The sequence below is a fragment of the Globicephala melas genome, chromosome 1 (genome assembly GCF_963455315.2).
Source record: "Globicephala melas chromosome 1, mGloMel1.2, whole genome shotgun sequence".
In the NCBI taxonomy this organism is placed as follows: Eukaryota; Metazoa; Chordata; class Mammalia; order Artiodactyla; family Delphinidae; genus Globicephala; species Globicephala melas.
Window position 1 is genome coordinate 127,800,414 of NC_083314.1, and position 16,188 is coordinate 127,816,601.

Below are 16,188 nucleotides of genomic sequence, written 5' to 3' on the forward strand. Positions count from 1 at the left end.
TGTAACTTCCATGAGCTGTTCTCTCTCCCCTACTTACCTTTCAAGTCTTTCTTTACCTTGAACCTCTGTCTTTCACTCTGAAAGTCACTCTTCAGTTCTCCTGTCTTATTTTCTATCTATCTATGCATCTACCTTTGTCTCTTAATTGTGTTGCTATCATTTGCATTTCTCTTATTAGGCTTGAGTTTCTGAAAGGTAAAGTTTATGTCTTTTCATCTTTGTATCCTCAGTGCTTGCAGAGTACCTGCATAAATGTAGTGTAAACGTATGGTGAATGAATAAACAGCAAGTTGATTCAGATGTCAAAATGGGTTTATCTCTCATTTTTCCTGAAGTTTCACTGAAGCAAAAAAAAACAGAAACAAAACTGAAAACAAATAAAGGGGAAAAAATGCTGCTGCTAGTAAACAGGAAATGGTAAAACTAAGAAGCCAGAAACTTAGAGAATTTTGTAGAAGGTACAAAGTAAATCCAATTATGTTTAAAAAATCCAGTGCCAATCACCTGTGACTTAATACAAACCAAAAGGAGTCCCTCTGGGAAGTCAGAATTACTTGGTTTCTCTAACAAGTTCTAAAAGTTTGTGTAAATTAGTACTGGTTTTGAGAGGGGAAACTTGCAGCATCTATTAAAATTAAATATGCATAGCTAGTGATACAGCATTTCTGCCTCTAAGAAGCCATTCTTTGCAAGTATTTGCATTTGTATGTGAAGAGTTGGTCACTGCATAATTAAAATAGCAAGATATTGGAAACAACATACATGTCCATCAATGGGTTACAGATTAAATAAATAATGTGACACCCACCATAGGAAACCACATATAACTTTTAGAGAAGAATAAAAGATGTGCAATGCCCATGATACATTCTTAAAGTGAAAAAAATGCATATGCGTGTGCATGTGCACATTTGTAAATGCAAAGAAAAAAAGTGGGATGACAGACATTGAATTTTATCTACCTCTGGGGAGTGCTAAGGGGGATTTTTCTCTTTTTCCTTTTTCACTTCTATATCACAATCACTTTTATAACTAAAGAGCAATATAAACAGTTTAACAATTTAAACAAAAAAAATTTTCAGACATGGAATAGGAGGGGCTGAGAGCAAAACCGGCCATAGTTAGTCCATAAGGAACAAGGACTTCTAGGTGGTCAGGATTAGTACTTAGAGTTATTTCACTATCTAGGACTGCTCATTACAGATCTGGCCCATTGCCTTCTAATATGAATAGTAGGGCCAGTTAGAGAAGGAGGCAGTATTCCAGCTAACTTCAGGTTGGCACGACAAAAGCAGCAGTGAAGTTCCACTATGTGTTTATCCTCATTAGTAATTCTTCCTCCACATCTTGCCAGCAAGGACAGCTTTAGGCCCTAGGAATCCCCTAACAATGGCTAGAAGAGATGGTGGGTTGAGAGAAGTCAACTAGAGCACCTCACAACAGGTAGCTGACCACAGCATTGATTATTCAGGCATGGATTGTGCGTTGGACATTTGTCACCTAAAGAAGGGCCCTCTGCTGCCATCCACCTTTCCTGAAGGACCCAAATGATATCTACTTCTTTGTCTACCTGCTTGCTCACTCACCAGAGCCAGTATATAGTATCCTGCTTGAGGAGAGTGAAGTAGGGGAAGGGAACCAGAACCATATGAGACAGAATTATTTTATAGTTGGAGAGGTGCAGTGCTATGCTTATCTCTGGGGCCTATAAGTCTGACACTGACTCTTGGCTGAGATAAGGGCAGTGGGATAATTAATGATTTATAATGCACTAAAGTTTGAAACTGCCCTGGTGGTACCCACTGCTGGTTTATTAGGACTTATGCCTGGCATTACAAGTCAGATAGTCTGGCTTGGCTATATGTACAGAAGGCCATGAAAGACACTACTGGAGACTTTTAGGATGCCTTCTGAAACTAAGATTTATCATACAAATCTTGGTGATTTTATCCAGAGAGGCAGCATGTCGTGTGTGAATAATGATTTTGGGAAGCTGTACTTGGAAGGCTCTTGGGCCCCTGATGTTTGCCTGCATTCTGTTTCTACTGCTTTACTGTATAATTTACATTTATTGAAAACCTTATGTGAGAATTCTCTGTGGAGTCTCACAAATCCTTTCAATTATCTGTGTTGTAATTTTTGCAAGAACCTTGAATAAAATATAGCTGTAGTAGTTTTTTAATGCTGCATAACAAATTACTGAAAATGTAGCTGCTTAAACCAACACTCACTTATTAATTCAAGTAGGTCAGAAATCAGGGCATGATGTAGTTGTGTTCTCTGCTTAGGGTCTCAAAAGGCTAAGATGGTGGTATTGGCTAGACTGCATTATCATCTGGAGCTTGGCATCCTCTTGCAAACTCACATAGATGTGGCAGGATTCAGTTCTTTGGGGTTGTATGAAGGACGTCCTTGTTTCCTTGCTTTTTGTCAGCTACTTTCTTGTTGGGGTAGCTCTCAGGCCTAGAGAGGCCTATATTCCTTGACTATGTCTCCTTTCAAGGGCCCTCTCACACTTTCAATCTCTTTAATTAAGAAGAGTCCATTCCCTTTTAAAGGATAACCTAATTAGGTCAGATTCATGCAAGATAATCTCTCTATTTAAGGCCATCTGATTTGGTATTTTAATTATATCTGCAAAATCCCAGTAGCACTTATATTAGTGTTTGATTGAATAACTGAGAGAAGACCTCTGTATTCCAGAGGGTGCAGATCTTGGGGGCCATCTTAGAATTCTGCCTTCCTCCACTGCTCCCAATTGTTAATTGAGTTTATTAATACAGACCATAGCATTGTGTTCCATGGAGCCACAGGAAGTAGAAGAAGACTCTTGGGTATGAGAGCACTCCTTTATTTTACCAGGACAATCCTACTTGTATCTATTGTACAAAATTACAGTCTGTAGAAATTACAGCTATTATATTTTGTTCATACTTTTTCTTTTGGTAATCACATCTAGCCTCATAATTTTAAATTGTACATGTATACTTGTATTTCTTTCTTTCTTTCTTTTTTTATGGCCTCACTGCACAGCTTGCAGGATCTTAGTTCCCCAACCAGGGATTGAACCTGGACCTCAGCAGTGAAAGCACAGAGTCCTAACAACTGGACCTCCAGGGAATTCCCTATACTGGTATTTATTTATTTATTTATTTATTTTTTATGTGGCAGACAGCATTTTTATTTTATTTATTTATTATTTTTTTAATTTTTTTGCGGTACGTGGGCCTCTCACTGCTGTGGCCTCTCCCGTTGCGGAGCACAGGCTCCGGATGCGCAGTCTCAGTGGCCATGGCTCACGGGCCTACTCGCTCCGCGACATGTGGGATCTTCCCGGACCGGGGCACGAACCCGCGTCCCCTGAATCAGCAGGCAGACTCTCAACCACTGCGCCACCAGGGAAGCCCTATACTGGTATTTCTTAAATGTATTGATCTGGCCTGAACTTCTGACCAGACTCATAGTTAACTGCCTTCTTGACATCTCCATTTGGATACATAATAGGCATATCAAACTTAAGATTTCCAGAATAAAACTGATATTTCCCTCTAAAATTACATCTCTTGTCCTTCGAATATCTAGTTGGCTGATTGGTAAAGGTCCTCCCCTATACAAAGCTAGTCTGTACAAAATGGGAAACGTAGGTGTTTTTCAAATGTGCAGACACCAAAATCAAGTGTCATAGAACATTAAGAAACATGGAATGGCCCAAAGAAAGGAACAAAATAAATCTCCAAAAACCAACACTAAAGAAGTAGAGACACATGGATTACCTGATAAAGAATTAAAAATACCCATCATAAAAATGTTCAACAAACTTAGGAAAATGATACATGAAAAAACGAGTAGAAAATTAATTTAAAAACCCAGAAACTTTTGAGGTGAAAAACACGGTAGCTGAACTGGAAAATTCACTAGGATTATTCAACAGCTGACTTGATCAAGCAGAAAAAAGATGAGACATTTGAAATTATGCAATCAGAGGAGAAAAAGGAAAAAAAAATAAAAAAAGTGAAGAAAGCTCAAGGGACTTATGGAATACTGTAAAATGTATCAATATATGCATTATGAAAATTCTAGAAGAAGAAGAGAGAGACAAGGGCAGAAAGCTTTTTTAAAGAAATAATGGTTGAAAACTTTCCAAATCTGGTGAAGGAAGTGCACATTCAAATTCAAGAAGCCTATAGTTAAAAACACTGTACTGAACACTTAAAAATTTGTTAAGAGGTTAAATCTCATGTTTGCACTTTTTTTTGCCACAGTCAAACAAGCAAACAAACAAACCCCCTGCATCTTGTATAGTATTCTACTCAGAAGTAGAAATGTCATCTTTCAGTTGCTTAGTCTCAAATCTTAAACTCATCCTTAACTACTCTCCCTCTCATCCCTGACATCCCATCTGTCAACAAATCCTATTGCTTCTACTGAGGCAGGTTTCCTCTAAACTTAATGAAGTTCAAACTTTCAAGCCCCTTACTTGCATGAACTCCTTTCCAGATCCTGGGAGGCAGCCTGGCAAAGTGTTCACATGGCCATATGTTTTTGTGCAATTTGCACAAATCTTTTTTAAGGTTAAAAAATTAAAACATAATTCACATATGATACATTTTACCCTTTTAGAATATAAAACTGAGTGATTTTTAGAGTATTTACAAAGTTGTTTGACTACCATAACTATATAATTCTAGATCATTTTCATCACCCCCTCTTCCAAAAAAACCCATACTCATTCTTTCCATTCTTCCCTCCTCCCCAGACCCTGCAACTACTAATCTACTTTCTGTCTCTGTGAATTTGTCTATTCTGAACAGTTCATATAGCTGTAATCATATAACACATGGCTTTTGTTTCTAGCTTCTTTCATTTAGCATGATGTTTTCAAAGTTCATCTGTATCAGTCCTTAATTCTTTGTTATTTCCAAATATTATTCCATTGTATGGATATACTGCATCATGTTTATTCATTTATCAGTTAATGGACATTTGGATTTTCTTTCTTTTTGGCTATTAAGAATATGCTGCTATGAATATTCATGTACAAGATTTTTTGTGGATATATGTTTTATTTTATTTTTATTTATTTTTGCGGTACTTGGGCCTCTCACTGTTGTGGCCTCTCCCGTTGCAGAGCACAGGCTCCAGACGCGCAGGCTCAGCGGCCATGGCTCACGGGCCTTGCCGCTCCGCGGCATGTGGGATCTTCCCGCACCGGGGCACAAACCCGTGTCCCCTGCATCGGCAGGTGGACTCTCAACCACTGCGCCACCAGGAAAGCCCCGGATATATGTTTTAAATTCTCTTGGATAGTGTGGTTGGATGAATATTGTGTTGGCTCCCCACAGATATGCACATCCTACTCCCTAGGGCCTGTGAATATATTACCTTACATGGACAAAGAGACTTTGCAGATATGATTAATTTAAGGGTCTTGAGATGGAGAGATTATCTGAGTGTCCCAATGTAATCATAAGTGTCCTTATAAGAGGAAGGTAAGAAGTTCAGAGAAGGCAGAGAAGGAGATGTCATAACAGAAGAGAAGTTGAAGTGATGCAAAGAAGGGGCTGTGAGCAGAGGAATGCAAGTGGCTTCTAGAAGCTGATAAAGGAGAGAAAATGGATACTTCTCTAGAGCCTCCAGAAAGAATACAGCCCTGATGACACCTACAGAACTTTAAAATAATAATTTTGTGTTGTGTTGTGTTATACGTATTGTTTTAAGCCTCCAAATTTGTCATAATTTGTTACAGTTCAATCACAGGAATCGTATTTTGGAACTTGGAAGTGGGTTACTCCTGAAACAAATACCTAAAAATGCAGAAGTGGCTTTGGAACTGGGTAGTGAACAGAGCTGGAAAAATTCTAGCTAAAAATGCATGATCGAAAAAGCCTAAATTGCCTTGAACATACTGTTAGTAGAAATATGGATGGTAATGAGTCCTCCTTATCTCTACTAAGGAGGACTCAGAATGAAGTGAAGAGCATGGTACAGAAAATCTGTATCTTCTTAGAGAACACCTAAATGATCATGAAAAGACTGCTCGTAGCAATGTGGACTCTAAGCCCTCACTACTAATGAGGGCTCGGAAGGAAATGAGGAACATGTTAACATGGAAAATGGAGTAAAGGGGATCTTTGTTATACAGTAGCTGAATTGTATCATACACTTATGTGGAAAGCATAACTTGTATGAGGTAAATTTGATATTTAGCTGAAGAGATTTCCAAGCAAAATTTTGACGGTATGGCCTGATTTCTACTTGCTGTTTGTAGTAAAATGCAAGAGGAAAGGGTAAATTGAAAGAACTATTAAGCAAAAAGAAACCAGGACTTGACTTGGGAAATATTCATCCTATTCAGACTACAAAAAAATGCTAAAATTAGGAGATTCACTACCAGGAAAGTGTGCTCTGGAAATAAAGTCAGGGTGTGCTGGGGCAAACCTTTCTAAGGATTAAAGTGACTTGTAAGGATCAAAGTGCTTAGGTAGGTGTTTCATGGAACCTGTTAGACATCTTAGAAGAAGCCAGGAATAGACATGAGATTATCCAGGAAAGATCCGTGAGGAACCCCTTGTGCAGTGGAGAAATCTTCAAGATATAAATGGGAGACCCACAAGGCTCTTTAGACTGTTGTATCAACAGAAACACTGCCAGCATGGACTGAAAGGAATAGAGAGAGGACAAAAGAAGACTGCCAGACTCCTAAAATTCTATAAGCAGGAAACAGGCTGATAAATCTACTCAGTTGTAAACCTTGCTTTCCTACCAGGAAAAGGAAGAATGATGCAGAGGATAAAACCAAAGGCACAGAGCAATGGGTCTTGAGCCACAGAGTTTATTCCCTGGCCTTGAAACCTCATGGAGTTTGCGTGGGTGAATTTTGATATTGGTTTTGAGTGTAGACTACTTTTGTCCTTCCATTTTTTTTTCCCGTTCTGCATGGGAATCTCTGTAACTGTTATGCTATGCCTATTGCACAATCATATTTTGGAAGCAGATTGACTGTTTTCTAGTTTTACAGGTCTACAGATGGAAGGTGATTTGGACCCAGGATAGACTGTACACAGAACCTTACCTATGCCTAACTTAGATGCTTTACATGATGAAATTTGGGACTTTTGAGCTGATGAGATTTAGATGAGACTTTTATACATGAGTTGATTTTGTAATGAGTGAGAATTTTGGAGAACTTGAGTTGGGGTGGATGCATTTTCAAGTGGTTAGACATGAATCTTTGGGGACAGGGACCTTACTGGTAGGCTAAACAATGGGCTTTCAAAGATGTCCATGTTCTGACCCCTGAACCTGTGAATATTCTACCTTACAGGATAAAAGAGAATCTGCAGATATGATTAATTTAATGATATTGAGAAAGAGAGATTATCCTGGATTATGTCAGTGGTCCCAAAGTAATCACAAAGGTACTTACATGAGGGAGACAGGGGAGTTGGAGAAGACAGAGAAAGAGTTGCAATGATAGAAATAAAATCAAAGTAGGAGACATAATGACAGACACAGAGATTGAAGTAATGTGAGAAAGGGGTCACTAGCCAAGGAATGAGGTAGCCTCTAGGAGCTGGAAAACGTAAGGAACAGATTCTCTCATGAAGTCTCTAGAAGGATTAAAGCCCTGATGACACTTTGATTTTAGGACTTCTGACTTCCAGGACTGTGAGATGATAAATCTGTATTGTTTTAAGCCACTAAGTCTGTGGTCATTTGCTACAGATCAGCAATAAGAAAGGAGTACAGGTATGTGCCTAGGCCTGAAATGCTAGGTAAAATTAAGATCTTTTAACTATAATTTCTACCCTGACTTCCACTATGTTGCAATTTCTCTCATGTCATGTGGTGATGGAATGGCCACAGGCATTTTGGGGAGACAGATAAAAGGGAGTTACATGGGAATACCTTTAGTATAGATTTAATGGAATATATTTATATGGTTTGCAATCATGTCTCCACGTAGTTAACCTATTGTTAGCCATCTAGAGTAGAAATGGCTTCCAGAAATACTTTGTTCATTGTGTCACTTCCCCTGACCCTCATGACATGAAGGTACAGGGCCAAGGAAAGTATTGGGACATGAATATGTCCTTTGGTTCTCAGTGTGTAGGTGGAGGAAGAGAAACAAGGCTTGAAATGTAGGGAGTCAGAGGTTTTCCCAAATTTGACAATCCTAGAATTTTACAAGCTGTATCAATGAAAAATTGTAAAGATGAAACAGATGTTTCCAAATTATCAGGAATAAAAACCATGGTAGAGGAAAGCCTGGATTATTTTTCTATTATCGCCGTAGAAAATGATATTACAAAATATTTGTCATATGAACACACTGTCAAAGAGCATGAGGCCAATATGTAGGGGGAAAAAAGAGTATCACAGATGTGTGCTATTATGTTATTTTTCTGGATTTAATGATGTTTACAACATTTGTCAGCTTTTCAAATTGTATTCTATTAATTTTAATTTGTAATTTAAAATTCATAGTTTCTTTTTTTCATCTTAAGTAAACATTCACTTTTGTACTTAATTACGTATTACTAATTTTGTATTATATTTTGAAAGAAGGTGTCCCTAATTTACAAGTTCAGATCCTACTTCTGGCTATATCTTTAATATTTACCCAGAAATCAGTCCTTACCACCTCCACTGCTACTACCCCATCCCCGGACACTACCATTTCTTGCCTATATTATTGCAATAACTTCCTAACTGGTCTCTTTGACTCCACTTTGACCCACTTTCCATTCATCCTCAGCACAGTGTTCAAACTGATCCTGGTAATGCCATGTAATGCAGTGTAATTAAGGTAACATACTACAACCAAATGTAGTGTAATGTAACATAACAATGTAAGTCAGACCATGGGTTCTACCTGTTCAAAACCTTCCAGAGGGCTTCCACTTTACTCAGAGTGAAAGCCAAAATCCTTGAAATGTCTTACAGGATTCTACCTCTCCCTGTGCAACTACCTCCAAACTCCCCAAATTAACTTATCACCTACTCTTCTCACTTACCCTCCTCCAGACCTTCTAGTCTTCTTGCTGTCCACAAGTCAGGCTTGTTTTCATGTCAGGTGCTTATACTGCCTGTTCCCTCTGTTTAGAACGATCTTCCACCCAGATATTAGCATGATTTGCTCCCTCGCCTTCTTTAGGTTTTTGCTAAAATGTCACCTGCTGAGTAAAGCTTCCCTGGCCACCCTAACAATTAACACTCTCCATACATGCATATACACCCCCCACACACACACACACACTGTCTCTCTCTCTTTCTCTCCATCCCCCTTTCTTTATATTTCTCCTTAGCATTTTCATTGTCTTCTGGGTTTGGTTTGTTGTGAAACCTGAAATCAAATAAATTTTTTATTGATTCAATTTCAGATAATACATCCAGATAGTATACATTTCAGCATTTCAATGAGGAAGATGTCATTTTGAATTTGATTACTTTAAATACAGTTTTTGTTAGTTTTTGGATGATTCACAATCCCTATTCACAACTCAAGAATATTCTTGGGTTTACTCCATGATTGCATAATACACTTATTTTCCTTGTAAAGTGTTGGTTATAAATTTGTACTCTTATTTCACATAATTTTCCCTGGTTCAATCAGAGAGCATTTCTTTTAACTTCTCTTGTTGACACTATTGACAGAATCACCAAGGCACTTGACTACATTGAGATATATGCCATTCTTAGAAAAATCTATTTATGGAAAGGGAAACAGAGCTAATTAATTTCATTTATAGTACCCAGTCTTATTGCAATAATAAGAAATGGCAATGAGAGAAAAACTGCTTCCTTTGAAAACAGAGGCCAAGATAACTTATTTTATTGCTAGGAAAAGAAAAGTTTAAAAGCAAAGAAATGAGGTTTTATTTTATTTATTTATTTTTTTGTATGTGCAACATTGGAAATTGCTTTTTAAAGCCCTCGGTCAACAGATGTTGCACCTATAAAAGTGGAGACCCCAGTTTGATCCTCCTATCTAAAAAAACTCCATAATTATTTTCAGACATAAAACACCTTTTAATTGAATGATTCATCAAGGATTCCTTTCAAATTCCAGAGTTGGTGGAAATACAGTTTTATTTATTGGTCACAGTTCTCAATTTTGTACTTTAAAGTTTCATGTAGAAACTCATTTAGAAGTATGTTTTAAAGTGAATTGAAATTGATTCCTAAAAGGATAGCTTATTATGGAATGATTGTTTTTCATATAAACTAAAGCATTTCCTCCACCTCTATTATTGCTTAGTTTGAATCAAAAATTTTCAATTTATGTAGGCACGATTCTGATGAAGATAATTGACTTAACTGTTCACTTTTAAAGTCAAATGATTCATTCGTTCATTAGAAACAATTATCACGAGCCAGTTGGGAGTTGGTACTCTGCTAGAGGCTGGGAAAACTTTCTGGAGAAAATGATGCCAAAATTGAGTTGGCAAAAAAAAACATTTGTTTTATTTTAAATGTTTAAGCTATTGTCTTTTAGCTGTGGCCCACTTTTCTAATATTCTACTTCGTAATTCTGAGGTTAACTACATTTCTTTTTTTTTTTTTTTTTCGGTACGCGGGCCTCTCACTGTTGTGGCCTCTCCTGTTGCGGGGCCCAGCCGCTCCGCGGCATGTGGGATCTTCCTGGATCGGGGCACGAACCCGTGTCCCCTGCATTGGCAGGTGGACTCTCAACCACTGCGCCACCAGGGAAGCCCTACATTTCTTTTTTGATATGTGACTCTGCATCAGGCCCTGATGACTGGATGTACTGGAGAGGGCTGGAAGGCTAGAGAAGGCAGAAGGGACTTGCTCATTCTACTTACTTCCTGGGAATTTAGTATCTCAACAGCAGCACTGCTCCTTGCAGTGACACTAAACTCCAGCAACAGCAGTTGTTTTCAGCTTGTATTTTTTCCACACAATTAGAACTAGCCTTATTAGATCCTTGAAGACATCAGCTGACTGGTGCCCCTATTTAGAGGTCTGAGTGGCAGCTTCAAGTTTTCATAATTCCTTATATTACCATCTTCCATTTGTCCCCTAAGCTAGAGGTGGTAGCTGCTTCCTAGAGTTATTACATCTGTGGTCCTTCAGAGTCCACTTTCTGTCTTTCCAGTTTTCTAGTACATGATTGTCCATTCCTTATATTAAACTTTCTTTGTTACATACTTGATATAGTTTCTACCCCCTGCCTGGACCTTGGCTGATACAGAAACTGATGTGTCTCCAATCATTTTAAAAATTAGTTTCATTTCTCAAGTTTCTCTTGATATATCGATAACCTCTGGCAATGTCTGTGATCTATATAAATTCTATATGTGTATACACGCACACAATCTATGGCCTCAGTAGTTTTACAAATGCAGGAAATGGAAGCGTTACTAATTAAGATGCTTTAAATATCTTCCCTGAAAATGGAATGGCCTGTTATAAGATGACAAATTGTATTTTTATTACTCTGCTTTTTCTTATAAGCTTTACTTGAAGAATAATTAACAAAATTTTATTAGTAAGTGTGGCAAACCTACATTGTAATTATCTATAAAGGAAATTACCAGATATGTAAATATAACGCTTGCCCCAGGTATACATGCATCCTAGGTAATTAAGGATGAGCACACCTTGGGCAAACTAGGGAGTTGAAATCATTGGCTGTTACGCTACTGGTAAAGTTTAATTTAATTCTAATCAATTTAAATTACAAGTTAAAACAGCACTCAGCTGTTTCAAATTTCTATGAAAACACATTCATATTATTTATAAAACCAAACAGATAGTCTATACAACGACTGGCATTTCTTCTCCGTTATTTTGCTCAGAGTGACTCCATTCTTTACTTGATTTATCCATTTGAAATTTTTGTTTGATTCTATGTAATAAAGTGAAAAAAGTCAACAGAAACAAATTCAGTTTGAATATTGAGATTAGAAATTCTTGCTTAGTGTGATCTGCAGCCTTATTAAGCATTTAAAATAGTGACTTGTAGAGTGCAGACTATTTTTTAAGCTTTTCTATAAAAAAGCTTTATAGAATATAAATCCTCTAATACAGTCCATGGATAGCTGAATTTATGAAATCTTTTTATAAAGATGGCTTGACATACTGTTTCAAATATTAGAGAGTTAAAATGATGTTACTGGGATTTCCCTGGTGGACCAGTGGTTAAAAATCAGCCTTCCAGTGCAGGGGACTTGGGTTCGATCCCTGGTCTGGGAAGATCCCACATGCTGTGGAGCAACTAAGCCCATGTGCCACAATTACTGAACCTGTGCTCTAGAGCCCGCATACCACAACTACTGAGCCCACGTGCTGCAACTACTGAAGCCCGCGTGCCTAGAGCCCGTGCTCTGCAACGAGAAGCCACCGCAATGAGAAGCCTGTGCACCACAAGGAAGAGTAGCCCTCGCTTGCCGCAACTCGAGAAAATTAGCTCACAGCAACAAAGATCCAACGCAGCCAAAAATAAAAACAAAACAAAACAAAACAAAAATGATGCTACTCATTTCCTGATGAATTCTCTGAACTTTTAAATTCAATCCATCTTTACATGTGTTTAAAAAATGTTTTTTTATCACAGAAAAATATATATTTTTTACTCTTTAAATATTTTTGTTGCTGTCATTTAGGTGTTTTGTTTTTTAAAATCCATGTTTTGTTCTTTAATCCAGAATTTGAATGGTCTGTAGTTTAGAAATATCTCTGTCAGTAACTGGACACATTAAATAGCTCAAAGAGTTGAAAATACTCTTAAAATGATCTCATCATGATGCCTCAAACTCTGGAGAATGAATCCTGGCTAATTTTAGGTGCAGAGGCAGGAAGACTTTCTTTAAGGACATGAAATAGATATTTAAAAATTACCTTTTATCTGATTACTTTTCCAGAAAAAACTTACAAAATATTAATAAGATGGTATTTCAAAATCACTTATTTCAAAATCACTCATATTCATATTTAATCCAAATTCCAGCAGGAGAGACAGAAGATACAGTTAAAAGGCAACATTTGAGGAGATAAGGACTGTTAATTTTTCAAAACTGATGAAAAACAGGAACCCATGGATAAAGTACACAAGAATAATGTATACCAACCTCATGCATGAGCACAGATGTAAAAAATATCCCTGACAGGATGGAACTGAATATAGTTTATATAGAAGGTCATGATCATCGTTATATCACGATCATGGACTCTGAGGCATACACAGACCATTTCCCAGTCTGCTTTTAGCCTCCTCTGAGCTGAGCAATTTTCTCTTTCTGGCTTGCCTTAAAGCTTTCTTATTTTGCTTCTTATGACTGACTCTTTTGATGAATGTTCCCATAGCAGAGTTTTTGGGGGCTTTAAGTGACATTTTCCTGTATGCCACAGTCCTCTCCTTTTGAGGGAAGGGGGGATGAAGAAAGGAAGTAAAGGAGCTTGGAAGCTAGAGCTAGTTTTGGGGGATGGTCAACCATGACCTCATACTATTACTGGATCCATCCTATCTCCTCGGGGCTCTGCTACTCAATCTGCTCCATTTTCCAGTATTCTGGCTCATGGTGATTTGCTTTGGGGCTCCATTATTTCCTGCACCAGTTCAGGACAAATAGCAATTCTTAGTTCATTGGATAAATATATCTATACCTGAAATATAATCCTACCATACAGCTTTTGGGCCCCATGATAATCACTGAATCTGTTTTAGGGTCCCTGACCATTCCATGACATTGGGATCTTACTAATTATTGTAACAGTGCGAAGAATGTACTACATAGAGTGTACAGAGGATTTTTAAGGATTGATGCTATCCAACTCCACACATCAACCTACTAGTGTCCCATCTCTGACCAGGCTCCAAATAATGCTCATTTGACCTCATTAAAAGAAAATGAGGGAAGGGAGAAAGAATATACCAAAAATATTAATAATGATTATATATGGGGATGAGGTCACAGATTACTTTTACTATCGTCTTTATGCTTCTTTTAACTTTCTAATAATTTTAATTTTAAATGAACACTTATTAATTTTATATTGATAAAAAAGCCATGAAAGAAACACACATAAAAAAAGTTTTAAGAATCTATTATGTTCCCAGAACTTTGTCTAGTATCTTCTAGTGGTTATTCCTGTAGAAACATAAGATAATTTCTTTTGTTTACAATTTTTTATTGTTACCATAAGTAGCATCCATAAGTAGATATTTCTACTTCAGACCTTATTTGGGATATGTACCTTGCTTCTCTAGCAAGCAGACTTCTGTTTTCTTCATTAGGTTTTCTCATTCTCATTCTCATTTTTTTTTTTTTTTTTTTTTTACTTACTGCCATCTCTTCACATCTGTCTCTTTACCATGACACACAAAATGAATCATCTAACAGTAATCTCCTAGGTGTCAATATCTAGCTACAGATTGGAATTTAATTCCCTTTCCTCCATATGCTCTTGTTTCTAGAAGCCTCTTATCAGAGCAAATTCTCTTATTTTCACATTAAAAATTGTTACTGTCAGAGAAATAACAGCTAGTCCCACACATATGATGAATAAAATTCAAATATTTGATTAAAAGTAAATAACATTAGAAATGAGAAGTTCCAGAAATATACTCCCCCCAACCCCGTCAAATAACTATTATCAAATAAAGCACCCCAGTAGAAATGCAAAAAAAAATTAAGAGACTTAACTTTGTGACAGGCATAAAATATTGGGAGTTCAAAAGTAAAAAATGTTTTTACTCAGATGATGATTTCTTAGACATCAGAAGCATAAGTCAAAATATGTGTATTTAAAATTTACCTTTAGTAAGCTTATTTTCAAAAAATAAACATGCCCTATTCAACTTTGTCAATGCAAATATTTATAGTAAAATATTGATTCACAAAGTATCCATACAAAAGGCTTGCAAAATTATATACCTGACAGAACTGAAATTCATTTGAACATGCATTGTTTATTATAGATTCTCTTGCATGAAATTCTTTCAAAAAGTCTGTGAGATATATGGGTTTGATACCCTTATTTTATTGAAGAGGAAGCTGAGGATAGGGAGTGAGCTATAGACCCAAAGGTACCCAGCTAACCAGTGATGGAGTTGAAAGTTAAACCTCAGTCGTCTGAATCCATTGTCCATGTTCTTTCAACTACTAGGCCAAGCTACATGTCTTCATGGAATCATGGGTAGATCCTAACTTCTTAACAACTAATTTAAAAAACTACCAATAGTTTTGCCACTGTTATTCACCACCTTTACGTCTCTCTCTACCTGCACTAATAAATATCTCCTTTAAAAATGCCAGAGGTGCATTAAACTATGTACTGGGTCATTTTGCTCTACTGTGTTGAGGCCACCTTGCCAGCTGCCCTATAACACAGTTGGGTGTATCCAAAGCAGAGCAAGCTTGGCGGTGTGATGCAGCAGGCAGAAGGAAGCTCTGAAGTTTGTTTTTAGTGGACCTCTTTCAGTTTGCATATCATTTGGACTCTCAGAGCCTGTAGACTTGCTATGGGGTCACTATTAAGGTTATGGCTGGTGAGATTCCTTCACAACAGAAATCGGGGATGAACTTCCAAGCATGGTGCTGGAGGGAAGACAGGACAGAGACTTATGCATGTATATGCAATGATAACTGGGTGATGGCACTGCCAGCAAGAGGAAGATGACCAATGCTCCCAGGGGGTATTGCCTGAGCCCAAAGAACCAACTGGCAGGTTCAGAATTGCAGATTTAACACAGGAGGCAGTATCAGCTGCAAACATCAGCCCAGAGGCCAGCACTTCTGAAATCCAGCCTGAGGACAGGGCGTCTCTTTTCCTCATGTCAGAAAGATATGTACCTTCCTTCGCACTCACTCAGATTCCATCTTAAGGAGACAAGCAGGGGAAGGCAAGAGGTTACAGAGAATTTCTATGCAGGGAAGATGAACACAACCTAAAGGGACCATGTAACTTCTAAAATTAGATTTAACTTCTAATCATAGAAAAATAGAAGTCAGTTTTTACCCTCAATAAAGAGCTGATAGAGGCTGGGACAATGATCAAATTAGTTACGGTCAAAGTAAAACAAGTTATTTTTTTGCACGTTCAAGTTGTAGTGTGAATTATACCCTATCACCCCTATACATTGGCATTTACTGGGAATCACTTTTCCAGGTCCTGTACATTTTTTAACTTAATTCTCCTACAAACCTTGGAGGGGAGGAACCA

General features: G+C 37.5%; 1 protein-coding gene across 6 annotated transcripts in view; it reads right to left on the reverse strand.

The window, feature by feature from the left end:
- The window catches only part of LRRC7 (leucine rich repeat containing 7), a 498,913-nt gene that overhangs the window by 159,974 nt on the left and 322,751 nt on the right, over window positions 1–16,188 (reverse strand). The gene's annotated exons all lie outside the window — the stretch shown is intronic.